General features: G+C 37.1%; 1 protein-coding gene and 1 long non-coding RNA gene across 3 annotated transcripts in view; one reads left to right on the top strand and one right to left on the bottom strand.

Moving 5' to 3' along the window:
* Positions 1-10520, bottom strand: part of oxr1a (oxidation resistance 1a) — a 172225-nt gene extending 161705 nt beyond the window's left edge. For both annotated transcript variants that reach the window (XM_035393192.1, XM_035393211.1), the window contains exon 1: positions 10374-10520. The gene's annotated coding sequence lies outside the window, so the exon portion shown is untranslated. The remainder of the gene's footprint in view (positions 1-10373) is intronic.
* Positions 10521-10571: 51 nt separating this feature from the next.
* LOC118213949 lies at positions 10572-13803 on the top strand. The gene is made up of 3 exons (XR_004762556.1): positions 10572-10687; positions 12430-12499; positions 13311-13803. It is a non-coding gene; the product is annotated as an uncharacterized LOC118213949 (long non-coding RNA).
* The last annotated feature ends 1746 nt before the right edge of the window (positions 13804-15549 follow it).

The raw sequence follows: 15549 nt of genomic DNA, 5'->3' as shown, positions 1-15549 counted from the left end.
AATACAACACATACATTTTAGGAGTAGATTTTACAAAGGGGACGTAGGTCACATCTGGGGCAGAAAATGTTTAGGATAGGTTCCTCCATATTTTTACTAAATTTTCATTAAAAGAAATGAAAAACTTTCCAATGACTTCTCCAATTGAGGACTTCTGGCTGTACAGAGAATAGAGTAGTTGTATCATTCATAACATTTTATCATGCTATTTTAGTGCATCACAACCTCTATATCTTTTACCAGTTTAATTTTGTTTTCTCTCTACAGATAAATCACACTGCAGATGGATCCAAATCCACTTTATGGGAGGCTTTATAACCGACCTACAGGGCCAAATAATATCATACACTGCTGGGGAAAACAAAAGCGGGAATAAGTGCCTCAATTCTCCAGCTGCCGCCATCAAGTCGACCATGATCACTCTCCGCGTCCAATATCTGACCTTGACAACATGAGTCTGACAGCGTTTGCCCACACATCAAACAGGGCAATTATTGCTATTGATTAGACTCTGGGATAAAGCTGGCAAACTACTTGCACAGCAAGTCAGGTGTTCCAGCGAAACACAGGTAACTTCTCACATTTGCACCAAATCGGAAGAGATTACTAATGATGAACAAGAAACGAATACTGAATTTAAAATTTTTTACTCAGAGCTTTATTCATCTGCTGTCTGATTCTACTTAAAAATTTGTTTCACGTTCCGAACATTGATACGTTTCAGAGGACGTTCCCGGTAAGTAGAGGAACTAGCAGATGCCCTCCATTGCATGAACAGTTACAGGACAACAGGACCTGATGGGTCAACTATAGAATTTTATAGGATGTTCCATGAGAAAGTCTCCCCTACTGATACTGGCTTAATCTATTGACAGAGGCTTTCTCCTTCCAACTTTCTATCAGGTTTCTATATTTCTCCATCTTAAAAAGGACAAATACTGAATTGTGGATCATATCGCCCAAGTTCCCCAGGTAGCATGGGTCTACCTTTTTACATGCTCGAGGAAAGAGGTTTTAGCTGTATATTTATTAAGCTGTTGTTGACTCAGTTGTTATATGCATCCCGCACATGAACCTCATGAAGGGGTTCACACTAAAAATATTCACTCCAGTTCATTTCCCAGTTGTATTTCCCTTGCAATGTCGCCCAAGTCTCGCACTTTCCACACTCTTATTTGCCCTTGCCATTGAACCTCTTGCCATGTCCTCAAGATCATCCAGTCTCATTCAGGTTATTACTGTATAATTAGGATGATGTATTACTTTGCATCATGGACCCAAGCCTTTCCCTACCAAATGTCACATCAATCCCAGATTGTTTTAGAAAGTTTCAAGCTAAAAAAAATCAATTTCTCAAACAGTGAGCTTTATCCCCATGAATGCTTCTGCTCAAAATTACTCCTGCCCCTACCCTTTCAAGACGGCTACTGCAAAATACTTCTACCTTTGAGTGGTTGTGATTACAATAGAACTAGCTAAAGACTCTAAATTTAATTCCATGCTTCTACTGGGAGGCAGAAGCAAACATTTCACAGATGGTCAAACCTCCATATCCATATATTCTGTTCATACAAATATTCAAAAATGTTTACTCTTCAACAATTTTTTATTTATTCTAGACCATTAGAACATTCATTTATAAGTCCCTTTTGCCCAATTAGATGAAACTATTACTCATTCTATTTGAAACCAAAAGCCTCCAAGAATTAGAAAAGATTTTGGCTCTCCCTCACTTTCACCTGTGATATTCAAATAAGAGCTCTCTCATATGAGCTTAAACCTTATGAACAGGCCTGCCCTCCTGCTTGGATACAAATGGATACACATTCACTTATTCAGACAAGCCTCTTCTTCCATGTACCTAAACTTCAATATACCTCCACTAATCCTATGTTAAGTCTCTACAGTAACATAGGGATGCAAATTCTTCATCACTACATCAAGGCATCTGTTGTTGCTGAAAATTAGATTGTACCATCATTAGCAGACACAACCTTTCAATGATGGGGGGATAAATGGCTTATGTACTGTTATAAAACCTCTATGATTGTTTTTTTTTTTTTCAACAGATCTGAACATAGTTCAAATACAGAGGTCTCATTGTTTTCAGATATCTGCGAACCTATAACTAAGTGCAAAGAAAAACTAAATAATTCTCTGCCATCCCAGAGCAAAGCCCAATTGGTTCCTAATTTTCTTAGAAAAGCATTCGTGTACAGGAACAAGTTCTGTCATTCAGGAAATTCTGCTCCAATCAGAGCACATTGCCCTTCACAGTTTGAGTGGTCTGGGTGTAGACTTGACTGATGCAGAAAAGAAGCACACACAAGCTAAAGTACACTCATTAGCAATTTGCACCAGAAACAGCCTCATCCAATTTAAAGTGGTTAAGAGAGTCCATTTATCCAAGAATATGAAAGATGTAAATGCATCCCCCTAGCCCACACATTTTGGTTCACAATGCAAGGTTCAACCGACACTTTCTTCTCTACATGAAAGTTATTTATTTCATATTTTGCAAAAAAAGGTTAAAATATAGAAATAGATCCAATACCCACTTTAAATATGTGAATAGGTTGTTTTTTAACAAATTTTTTAAAACTATGTTTCTTTGATTATGTTAGTAGTTGTTTGCATCATAATTTTCTGTAAAATACGCATTTCATAATGAACTGTATGTGTATATTTTAATTTAGCATTGTCTATTATTAAAAACCTAATAAACAAATGTTAAAAAAACAGGAGCCACTTTAAAATCTTTTTGAGTTTAAAAATCATATTAAGGCACTAACCCTCAAAACTGTACCAGTGTGCTAGTACTAGTAGAAGGGGTACAAGCAGCACCACAGTGAATGTTGGGTACTGGATACATAGTAATACAGTGACAAGAAATACACTTTTACAACACAAAAAATGAAATAAATTCAATGAAAATCTACTTCAAGCAGCAACTAATGGGGTCAAAACTTAATAGCCAAAATGAACCCAATAAATGCAGCCATATTCAGTGTTCACACTCCTATGCGGCCAATGAATGTCACTGTTGTTGAGTTAATGTTGGAGAATTTATTTATCAATTCGTTTTTGAAGATATATGAATGTTCCCTTTACAGCACCCCTAAGGTCAACTGATGCAATTGAACTTGCTGCAAAGGAACAAGATTCAGTTTTTGAATATTTGACTATTTGGAGAGGTAAAGTGGCACCATGTCTTCTGATTCTGATTCAAGGTTGGAATCCTAATAAATAATTTAAAATGAATAAAATGCAGTTGTGTGTGCAAATGGTCTCAGGGCTGTTCAATTAAGAAAATACAACATGGTGGATGATCAGATAGACATATTGTCTGAGGAGAAGGATCCAGCTTCATTGGTTTCAGGTCTCCAAGAGTTATGGCAGTTACAAAAACTGTCATTTCAATTGACTGGTATAATGCATCCAAGTATTCAAATGTTGGCAAAATTGCTCTTTGGCTAATTTTCCAAATGCATTCATCAATGTGTCAGTAAAAATAAAAAAATACATTTTTTTATTTTTATATATTTTTTAAATAAACCAAACAGCTCAGGAGATCCTGACAGAACAATTATAATAAAAACATACAAAAGTACCTGTGGTGCTTGTGTTATCATAATAACATCAGCAAACACAGGGTACCTATACACCTGTGGTGCTTGGCTCATTATAATAACACCAGGAAACACAGGATACCTATGCACCTGTGGCGCTTGGCTCATCATAATAACACCAGCAAACACAGGGTACCTACGCACTTGTGGCGCTTGGGCCTCTAATAAGATCCAGAGTCAAACAAATAGGGTTCCAGCACCTGCAGCTATGTGCCTGTGGTTCTTGGCCCCTAATAATAAAAGGGTAGCATAAATTCAATATGGAACCAACACACCTGCAGTTTTTAACCCAATAATAAAAACCAGAACAAAAAAAAATATATATATATATAAAGACTATGCACCTATGGTGCCTGCCCACCTAAAAACCAGAACAAAAAGAATAGGGTTCCTGTTGCAGTGCTTCAATAAATCAATAAATCACATATTGGAGAGAGAGGATGTCAAACGTAGCATCAGTGTGACCTCGTAGCATCAGCATATCACACTGTCAAAACACAAAAAAACAGGACATTTTCCTCTGTGCAACTTTTGATTGTACCACTTTCATAAAAGAAAACGGAATGGCTTCCAGTCCTTGAACAAAGCTTGTAAAGTGAACGCAGAATTTCAGACAATAATGGCAGAAAATGTCTTTTCTCAGTGTGTGAAAGAGGCTGGAGGGCTCTGTGAGGCAGCACATGTTCCTTTCACTCAAAATAAGACACCTGCTTAACAACAACAAAGGCCTCCATGTTTGTTTATCGAGGAAAAACTGAATTAGACAGTCTCCAAATGGTGGCCAAGAGGAAAGAGACCTTCACATTACCCCAGAGCATAATTGTATTTGGGAAAGACTGTATGTGGTGTGAACATTGAGAAATATTGCTCCTCAAGTTTGCCTTGGGTTGTAGTGAGCATGGTCCTGAGAACCATGTGCAGTCCAATCAGGCGCCTGATGACGTATATAATGCTTCAAAAGGTCAAAGCACATTCAAGGGCAATGTTTGTAACAGTGAGCCCACAGACCCCCCTAGTTCTTGTTCCAGGAAAGTGCTTTGCTTGGGTACGCCTCTTGGCAGGTAGGCAAAGGACTGCAAATATAAATTAAAGATATAAAGCCGGCCTGAATTTATTCTGGAAACTCATTAACAGAAATGAAATTAGGCTGACAGAGACCGATGGTCTTGGTGCATCATTCAAAAATGACTTTGTTTCCAGGGCTTAATCTAATTTCAACACACCGCAAAGAGCAGAAATTCAGATCTGTCCAACAAAGAACAATTCACAAAAAGAACCACCTGTAGGGAACTATAGGGATTCATATAGAGGTATTTGGCAGCATGGAGTAAACCGTGTTGAGTTTTGCCAATCAGTTGAGAACTGTTTAAAACCCTTTCTGTTTTGTTAGTAAGCATATACTGTATTAGAGTAGGAAATGCAGGACATGGAAGACTGAAAAGCTTCTGTCACACATGGAAACCACAGCGTTCCCGGGTTTGATTCCGGGTTAGGTAGTGGTTTTCCCTGTCACACATAGGTCTTCTATACGGAATAATGCCATGTGGAGCCTGTCCACTCATGACATGACCATTCCAGATAGATTAGGCAGAGGCGGGATGTCGACCCTCATGCAAGGAGAAATGTTGGTTTGTCTTTATAACAGCCAGATATTTCACTGAATATTAGTTTTGGCACAGATCTAAATCCCACTAACGCAACAAAGTGGAAGAGTGATAGTCTAAAGACAACAATAACATCTTTAGCTAGTATAGCTCAGTTATTTGATCCCCAAATAGCCAATGTTAAATAAATAATGGAAGCATGGTTTATCAGCTAAAACCAGTATTTAGGCCTACAGTATATGCAGAGTTGCTTTCGGTGAAATGAAATGATTCTGTTAGTCAAGTTAAATAGCTAGCTAGATCTGCTATTGCTATGTGACACCAGCATAAATCCATACATACATATATTTTTTTCTTTATTTGGCTCTATACTCAACTATTTTAGATTTGTAATCAAACAATTCACATGTGGTTAACGTACACACTCTCGGATTTTATTAAAGGGTATTTTCATCCATCCATTTTGGTTTCACCATGTAGAAATTACAGCCCTTTTTATGCATAATCCCCCAATTCAGGGCACCATAAAGTTTAGGACAAATAGCTTCACAGGTGTTTCTGTCAGTCAGGTGTGTTCAATTGCTTCCTTAGTGCAAATATAAGAGCTTTCAGCATCTACTCTTGATTCTAAGCTTCTGATTGCCTTAATAATCTGTTACTGGCGTTTGTCAACATGAGAACCAGAGCTGTACAAATGAAAGTCAAGGAAGCCAGTTCCAATTCTTGAGTGTGGAAATACTGAATACAAGACAGTAAATCTCAGTAAAATTCAAAGCAAACATGGAATGTAGAGTGTGCACTTGTCTTGCAAATAACTCCACTTTACCATGCCACAAAGGCATATATTTTATGTTACATGAAAGCCATGACTTGCTTTTTACAGTACACAATATTTATTGTAAATACTTTAACAGTGTAAAATGTTCTGAAATGTGTGATTATTCTACTCTAAAAGTCAGATATCAGCCACACCATCAGTCACTTCATACAGGGCAAAGAGGGCTGCATCCATCTACTGTGAGAGGCAGAAGCCACTCATCAGTGAGAACATGGTTTCCAATGCCCATGTACTGAGTGTATAGCCAGTTTCAGTCCTGTTAACACCACTCAAGGCTTCTCACAAAGGCAATCATTCTACCTTTCAAGGACTAGATTCCATTTGATATTGCGTCACCCATTTTAGATTTGTAGCTGCATCAGAAAAGTATGGCAGCAGTGGAATTTTCCCTTCAATATAAAACAAATATGGTGTTATACAGATAGTTTTCATTTGTTATGGTTAAAAATATGTCTTGGCTGACAAATTGGCTGTACAATTAAGTGCAAGGCTGTGCAAAATAAGGTTGTGGCTGCATGTTACAGCACTACATATTGACTGAAAAAATGCATTCTTAGATTAGTTAATATATAGATTAATTATTCTAAGAGGATGCTACAAGGTACTACATGGAAAGTAATTTGGCTACTCTAAATCGACATACAGTGCTCCCTTCCTACCATGCCCCAATATTCTGTCATCCTTGCCTACTGCCAGCAATTCATTATGAACAAAATGTCCTCCATAGGAAAGTACTGTATTTCTGCCCCACAATATGCAACAAACCCCTCCCCCCAACTGTTCTTATTATACAATACATAGATTGTCTTTGTAATCACGGATTTTTTTAAAAGAGTGTAGTAAATGCAAATGAGTCATACTCCCCACTGATTATTAAAAGCCATAAAGAACTGGAAATCTACCTCTCCCACTATAACTACTGCTATAAGTGCTGTTTTCATCTACAGTCAGTGAGTTGAGAGCAAGTTTCCAAGGGAGATACATAATGAAACGAAAACAACGGTAAGTCGTGGATGGTCAGAAGCTCCCTGGGTGTCCATAGACCACTTCTACACTTTCAACATTCCCTTTCTGATGCTGTGTCTGCTTCATGTAGCACTGCAGCCTATACTTACACTTTTCATAGTCAAACGTTTTTTTGCCTCTCTGTAATCAGCACACATACCATAGATTACATCCTTTGTGACATTAACTTACTGCTTGTAATGTTTTAATTTTTGAGAATATGTATATGGACCATGAGGAGTTTAAGTTTTAGTTTAAGCTTTGGTGGTCATTTTCTTAAAAGTAATACTCCCTGCCTTGAACTTTCAAAGTAGCATAACTGTCAAAATGGTATGATTTCAAATAATAACCAAATATTTTAAAGAATTTCAAAGAGGATAAATAAATGTAGGCCTTGACAAATATAAACAAAAAGTTAACTACATTCATAAGTTAATTTTCATTGAATAATGATATTGTTACCATAGTTTTAACAGCACCATAGTAAAGCCAAAGTACACAAACAAACCTGTCCTGTACCGATTGTACCACATTACTGATAAAGCAAACAGTTTGCCACATTAGGAATATGTTTGGTCAAAGCAAAGATGACAGACGCTGAACTATGGAGAGCGGTAAGGGCACAACATGAATTTGCATGCCACATAAAATTTAGTTTAAATAAGAATTCTCAATTTTATCTCAAAGTTAAATATAACTCATAAGATGCTGTGATAAAAAGCAGCATTGGGAAAACACCATCTGAGGAACAGTATAAAGTGTTTACAGGTATTTATAGCAGTGCCCAGTACACCCTGTCCTGTGAATCTTTAAATATTTAGGCAGTAGTTGTACAGGGACCTGAATGTAAGCTATTTTTTTATTTAATTTACCTTTAAAGCTTCATTTCAAAAGGAAAAGGCACATTTTAAGCAAATTTTAGCTAAACATTACTATGCTTTAGGGAACAAAGTTTCTTAAGCTACATTACATTCTGGTTTCCAATGATATTCAATTATACTATATTTGTGCACTTTAACAATAATTTATTCATAAGCACACATATGAATTTGTGCTCACAAATTTTTAAAATTACATAAACAAAGAGAAAAGTACTTACTACACTTGCTGCATGAGGTAAATACTTCTAAAAAAATTTAAAGGTTCACCATTTGATATCAGAACTGGTGACAGGTCTTTTACTGGAAATATTTGCATGTTAAAGCAATTAGAAAAAAACAATGAGAATAAGGTTTTGCTCTACTACTCCAGCAAAGACAGAACTTTTTTGTGTTAATACTCTACTTTGATAATACAAAACATGCATTACACTATACTTTTTGCTATAGAGCCCTGGTGATGATCAGGCAATCATCTTAAAGGCATCTTAAAGCTAATACTTAACAATAGAAAAACATCAAAAGCAATCCATTTAATACTTTTCAGTATGTCAGTTCTGAACAATGACATGATTAACAAACTCGCACGTCAATATCAATCATTCCAAAAACAAAAGTATAAAGCTATTCCCACAAGTTCATTTCTGTACCATTTTCAAAATATGACATACTATGATTTTGACTGAAGTCAGAAAAATAACGTATGTCCAGAACAGTGTGCATTTGACAAGGCCACTGCAATCAAATTTTATTTTACAACATCCATGTTAAAAGAAAGTAATATGGATACTCTCATCCTTTGGTGAAAAAATAAAACAGTCCTCTTGGGGTTTGCTGAATATAAAGAAGCTTGCAATCACAAAGGAAAACATGTCATATATTGTGGATCCCACCATATTTTACTATTTCACTCTGTCAATAAAGTATGATTCATGATTTCTCCCCAAGGGAGGTCTTGTAAATCAATCAATAAAAACACTGTCAGAAAATCTCAAGGACACTGCTTGATTTTGGCTTACGACAAGGATCTAAGGTATTCACTTCAGCACTGATACATTTTTTTTTTATTTTTACAAATGTTGAGGGCTATACAAAATATCAACACAAAAACATCTATACAATTGTACAGCTAAAGTCACTTTAAAATGTGCATTCCATGCAGCAATGGTCACAGTAATTCTTAATGAGCTACATCCAAAGAAAAAATATGCTACAGGCAAAAGAGAATGGACCTAGATCCTTTTTGCCTAATAGGACGCAGTATAATCGAATATAGATTATAGTCTTTTTTAAGTATTTGAAAACGAAACGTATGTGATAAGAAGTCAAGAGCAGGCTGCAGTCTACAGTAGTTACACACTTACAAATGAAGCAAATAAGCCATTCATTTGCTCTGTCGCACTATATCTCATTAATAGCGAATTAGGCAACCTAATATTGATGCAATGGGTTGGCCAGACGCCTGGCCACATGAGCTTAGCCTATATAGAACTACTCTAAACACTTATTCTGATCGTGTACATGTGAGATACCGCGCCTCGCCATTGGAGATACTTGTGTGATGTCTTCTCTTCGTGTACAAGTTACCAAGTCATTTCAATTTGCGTTCAGGTGTCATGGGCCAATAAGCAAACAATAAGAAACGCGCACACAGACGCAATGTCGCAATTCAAGTTCAAGAAAGGTAACGCGTGGCCTGGCTCATACTGCAATAGCCTGGTTGCACTTCGCTTTCAGCTCCTAAAATGAACGTATGTATATCGTGCTTAGTTGTGCCACTTTTTTAAGCTTTGGAGGAAACATAAATGGGCAGGTAGAGCCTGAATGAACGTCACTGCACGTACTGTATGACGCTGTTTCAGCAAAATTATACCCCTACTGCACTTTCATAATATAATAATCTCTTGCAAACCCTACAATTAGTATATAATACGTTTGTTAAAACTATAATGATGACCTTACTTTTTAATTCTGCAAGCGCCATTTCACTAGAGCACTTACTACTGACAAAGTTCTAGCGAAAATAATATTGCCGTGAAACACATCCATCATTATTAAAAGTGGTACCAAATTACAGATACTGAACAGATATTTCTGGGTGTAATTTTGTGCAAAAAGCGTCCTTTCAAACAAATTGCATACTTTTTGTACGTTGTACAGTAGCTAGTTAGGGAACAACACCACATTTATCTCGACAAGAGGTGCCGGTGACAGGACAGATTCTGGGACAATCTGCAATGGGAGGTTTGCAGCATTTGGGAATTAGATAGCGGTTCCCTTTATGTCCTCATTTGCCTATGCCACCAGACCCTGAACTTGAATTACCCGAGATAATCCGATGCATCACTCTAAAAACTGCCGCCACTGCAAGTCGCACCGGACTAAAATAAGAACGCAAAATACCTAAATTGCTACTTACTTTCAGATGGAGGCGTGTGCCATGATCAGTTGTTGACAAGCACCGGTTTCAGACACAAACTAAACAGCATCGATGTCAATTCATCAGCAAGTACCTCAGTTGTGTATAACAGACACGCTCGGTAATTTGACCTTCTCATAACAGAAACTACCATCGCTGTCGGTGAAAGCAGGGGAGTAGCGGATCAAACCAAAGTGCGTGTACTGCTGTCAGGCGGCTAGCCTGCATCACTGTACTTTTTACAGGGCGCGGTGTATTGCGTTCTGAGGAGACGTACAGTCTGAGAAAAAATACACTATGCATAGTTGCTGTTGGTGAGTTAGATCAAGACTTTTTATCATAAGTAAAATTGGTGGTATGTGCTGTACATTGAATGGTGTTTAGAAATCAATATATTGATTGGTGCGATTTTGATTTTGACATTGTCATGCTGCATGATTGTGTAGAACATATAAAATCTTCCAAATATGTCAGCCTATATTATGCTTATTGGTCTTTAGTTCCATTATGATATTAACATGTTAAAAGCCAGCAAAGTCCTGGAGAAACCATGGAGAGAGGAGGGTAACGCTGGGTGGTAAGTGACAAGAGGTAGTGGTGATGCTACAGACGGAGTTAGTGGAGTACAGCAATGCAGTGCAAGGAGTGCGCCAGCCTTAGCATTGCACATGCTACAGACAACCTATCCATCACTGAATGTCAGCTGAGTGAGCACTCAACTGCAGAAACCTCAGATACAGACAGAGAGACTGGGCTAGAGTTACAGAATTTAAAAAGCTAAAATCAGATGTACATTTGGACTAATGGTTGATCTGCAGATCTTCTAAGTACTTTAATTTACCAGCAATTTTCCAGTTTATGTATATATTTTTCATGGTGAGGGTATATATTCTTAGGTACTTTCTCAGATAAAATGTCATTTGAAACATTGTAGTGCTCTACAAAGATGTTATTTTGTTAAGAGACTGGATTTGACCATTCAGTTTAGATAAACTGAATATTTTAAAATATATGTGTTTTCTCAGGTTTGGAGTTATGGTAGTTAATTCCCCTGAACTCAGTACTGCGTCGTTGGAACAGAATAATGAATAATGGCCACTTCAGATATCTGCTCTTGAAAGTCTCATGCACTTTTATTGGCCAAATATTTTCTAGTTGTAAAAAATATAAGACTTACCATATAAGTTATAAAGGCAAAATGACTGGGTATTATGCAACTGTGTTTATCAAAAATAGACACCGATGCCTGAAATGAATCCAGAGTTAATTAAAAGGACAACAGGTTGTTGTCCTTTTAATGTTCCTTATTTATTGTGCCATCATACCTAGAAGACACAGTAGAACCTCAGAGATATGTACACCTTAGGACTAAAGGTCTTTTGGAATTCCCTAGTCTAATAAAGTACACCTAGTCTCATTTGGATCATTTATTGGAATGGTCATTGGTGGGAATATTTGATGGCATATTTGACTGTTATCTGTACTTATGGATATGGTTTTAACAGTCACCGATTTGATTTAAAATCAAGGCATTCAACTGAAGGCAAAACACATTGTTGCACATCACCTGGAAGCATGAAAACCACACCCCTGTATACCACATACTTTGGAGCTAGAGAGCTAGTAATCCCACTGTTCATTGGTCCATTCTGTTTACAAACAAGACCACAGCCTTTTTAAAATAAATAAATAAAAATTCAAAGCAGGAACTAAATGAGAGATATTCTTAATTTCCCATTAGCTTAATTGTGAGTTTAAGGTTTTAAAAAAATGGTTCCCTTAAAATATTGAGATATGGTTTATTGGTGTTTGTCTATTTCATTGTAATGCCTGGTCTTCTATATTGGAAAAATATGGTCACATAACCTGTGCATGACAATGGACCTGTCACTTGACAATCATTTTCTAATTAATCCTTGGTGGTAAAATTGGTCACACACCTGTGCTGTTTATCTGAAATTTAATGAAGATTAGAATGCCTACAGTGAAGCATCAAGCATAAGGGTTGAATTTCTACAGACCCTTCTACTCACTGTAACTTACCTATTTACGGCAGTGCGGGCAAGCAGGTAATCTCCACAGCGTGTGCTACCAGCCCTGCTTCCTTTGTGTCTGCAGTCTGTGAGGTGAGTCACACAGCCACAGCTGTAGAGGAGTACATGTCATGCTTAGTTGGCGCAGGCAGACTGACGAGGCCTGGTGAACCAGAGGAGTCTGTCTTGCAGTTTGAAATGGGAACAGTTCTGCTGACCTTTCTCTGGGTGGCCAGTTAAAAGAACAATTCGCCCCAAAAATAAATAAAAGAAAGTATTTTTGACTATTTGTAGATGATAATATGAACACTCAGAGCATGTTGCAGCTAATGGTCTGTTTTACAAAATAAAATAAAAGAAAAAAATACTCCAGATTATGTAGTTATCAATGCCTCATCTCCTGTTTAAGGTGTAAGGTGTATGAATATTGGCTTTCATGGCCTTAGTGACTTGTCATGACATTCACAATTTCAGAACAAATCATATATACTCATGTAGGCATTTGTCCTTGGCAGTCAATCAAGTCAGCATGTCAGTGCAATATTTCTGTCTTTAAAACTTCACCTTGAAAAATGTTTCCCTTATCTCAGGCTCATAATTGTATTATTATAAGTCTTTCTCTACAATGTCTGTAGCATGTTGGTAAATAGTTTGTGGGAACTGTGTTACGATGCCAAATTAGAAGTTTTGCCAAAAAGTTTTACCAAAAATGAGTTGGAGCATATGTGTTTAACAAAATACAAAAGAAAAGCAACACCATTCATGGCTGCCAGGCACAACAGGCATTAAGTCCTCCAAGACCGACGCCTGGGCACATCAATACACTGACAACCAGGGTTTTAACGAGAGGAGCCACTTGGCAGCCCACTGAGTCAGGGTTTTTATTTAGTTTTATTTTTTGCAGTATTATCTATGACGGGACCATCCATCCTGGAGTCACAGCACCGTGCCGAGGGATCAGGAGCAGACCGGCCACATTCGCTGGGGTCTGCCACCCGGAGCCACAGATGACAGGGCATATGTTGTGTGGAGCTGCGGGTCATATAATAAAGGGCTTTGTGCCATGCACTATAATCTCACTGGGTCTCTGAGTGGGCCACACAGTCACAGGACTAGGCTCACCCTGTCACCCTTGAAAGAGCTGTCCCTTTTTTCTTATGCCCACATTCAGGCATTAGGCAGTCTTATCTGTGATGCAAAAACAGGAACTGTCCATTGGGATTACATGTTGATCTCTGCTCTTAATTATTTAATGAGCTATCTTTTATTTGGTCAGAATTTTTTGATATATATATTTGTGAGCAGCAGACTGTATTAAGTCTTCTTGGTGAAAATGTTTTGGCATGGCCTGATATATGACTGTTCCAACACTGGTTCATATACTGTCACTCTTTCGCAAATAAAGCTGGAATAGTTGGTTGGAATAAGAAATCCCTCTGCTCTGTTTAAAATAATTTTTTAAACCCTGACTGATGTATGATTTTCCTAAACAGTCCTTCGTGCCCCATAATCTGCGTGTGAATGGGAGCTAATTGCGAGAGAATTATTTTTCATGTGAGTGCTTCGAGTCTCAAGGCTGAAGATTTATCATGAAATCATTCAAAGGTTAATGATTTTGGGAGTTAAATGCTGGTTAAAATAGCTCTTCAGCAAATGTGACATTATATAATTCTGAACAACCACTGGGAGCACTTCTTAAATCACTGTAGACGAAACTGTGAAAACCTGAATGTTCTCGCTAGCCCATTGCAAGGAAGAGATTTTATTTTAGAGCGTACAATACTGCTTTAAATATATTTTTTTTCATAACCTGGATACCATGGGTACCATGGTGATTATCAGATTCCGGAAGCCACTTCAAAGGTATTAGCTGAGAAAAATGATTTGGCCGTGTGAAATTAGGAAAAACAGCTTTATCAGAACACAATCCTTTTGTAGGAAGAATGGGTTTAATCATACTGCAAATCTTCCTAATAACTAATTGCTTGGATTATTTTAATATGAATTGTTTGAGTAAATTCATGTGACTTGCATAATCTCTGAAGAATCCATGATATAAAAAAAGAAAACTGCTAACAAGAATAACCGTACAGTAATCACGTGGCTTATGTAACCGAGTTGTGTGTCATTGGCCCTCTGTCTGCCTCTGCTTACCGGATTTGATATGTGCTTGTGCGATGCATGCATGTACACTGCCATTACTAATCACCCCTTTAAGACATGGACTCAGCTTTCCATCGTTTCTATTGGTCGTGAGGCCTTCCAGCATAATCCATTCAATGATATTAATAGAATGCTGGATGCGAGTCTTACATAACAGGCATTATCATAGATTATCTTCCCCCAATCACATCTGCAATGAAGTCAATATCAATTCCTGCATATTGTACGGACGTACACAGCAAAACACAGTCAATATGGCAAATGCAATACATGATATATGGCCCATATATTGAGGAGTACTAACATGGAACCAGAGGAAACTTAACCAATCAAATTGTTTAAATAAATTAATTAATATGATAAATACAACACATCTTTGTTTTTTTTAAGATTTTCTTCATCTTGATTTTTCTGAATTTGTTCAAATGCCCAAATGCATGATATCAACGAAAACAGAAACAGAAAAGGTGACTTCATATGCTCCAAAAACCCATTTAGATTTTTAAAAATCTTTTTTTAAAGTTCGTGAAGCTCCTGAAGCACTAGACATGCATGCATATTTGTATATGATTCAGCATTGTTTTCCCTGATGTACTGGGTATAAACAATGAATATGAAGTGGAACTTATCAGCCCTGGAGAAGAACAGCCGTAGGAAAACAAAATATGGTAGGGACAAATTAATAAATATAAATGATGTTTGCAGATGTGCTTGGATTAAAGTATAGTCACTGCAGTCCTTGTCACTCTAAGTCAGGCGTCTCTCAGGAACTCGCTGGTTTTATTTTAATAAACAAGTAAAAATTACATTATTTTTCATAGAACTTTTTGCAACCACAGGTGTCTCATACAAAAATTTCAATATCTTAGATTTGACAACAAAATAGGGAAAATAGAGAGATTAATTTAATAGAAGTATAAACTGAAACAACACAATAATAAAAGGCAATAGGCTACATATCTCTCAATATGAATCCAACT

The sequence above is a fragment of the Anguilla anguilla genome, chromosome 1 (assembly GCF_013347855.1).
Source record: "Anguilla anguilla isolate fAngAng1 chromosome 1, fAngAng1.pri, whole genome shotgun sequence".
In the NCBI taxonomy this organism is placed as follows: Eukaryota; Metazoa; Chordata; class Actinopteri; order Anguilliformes; family Anguillidae; genus Anguilla; species Anguilla anguilla.
Note: the sequence above shows the minus strand (reverse complement) of the source record. Positions and strands in the feature narration are given on the sequence as shown.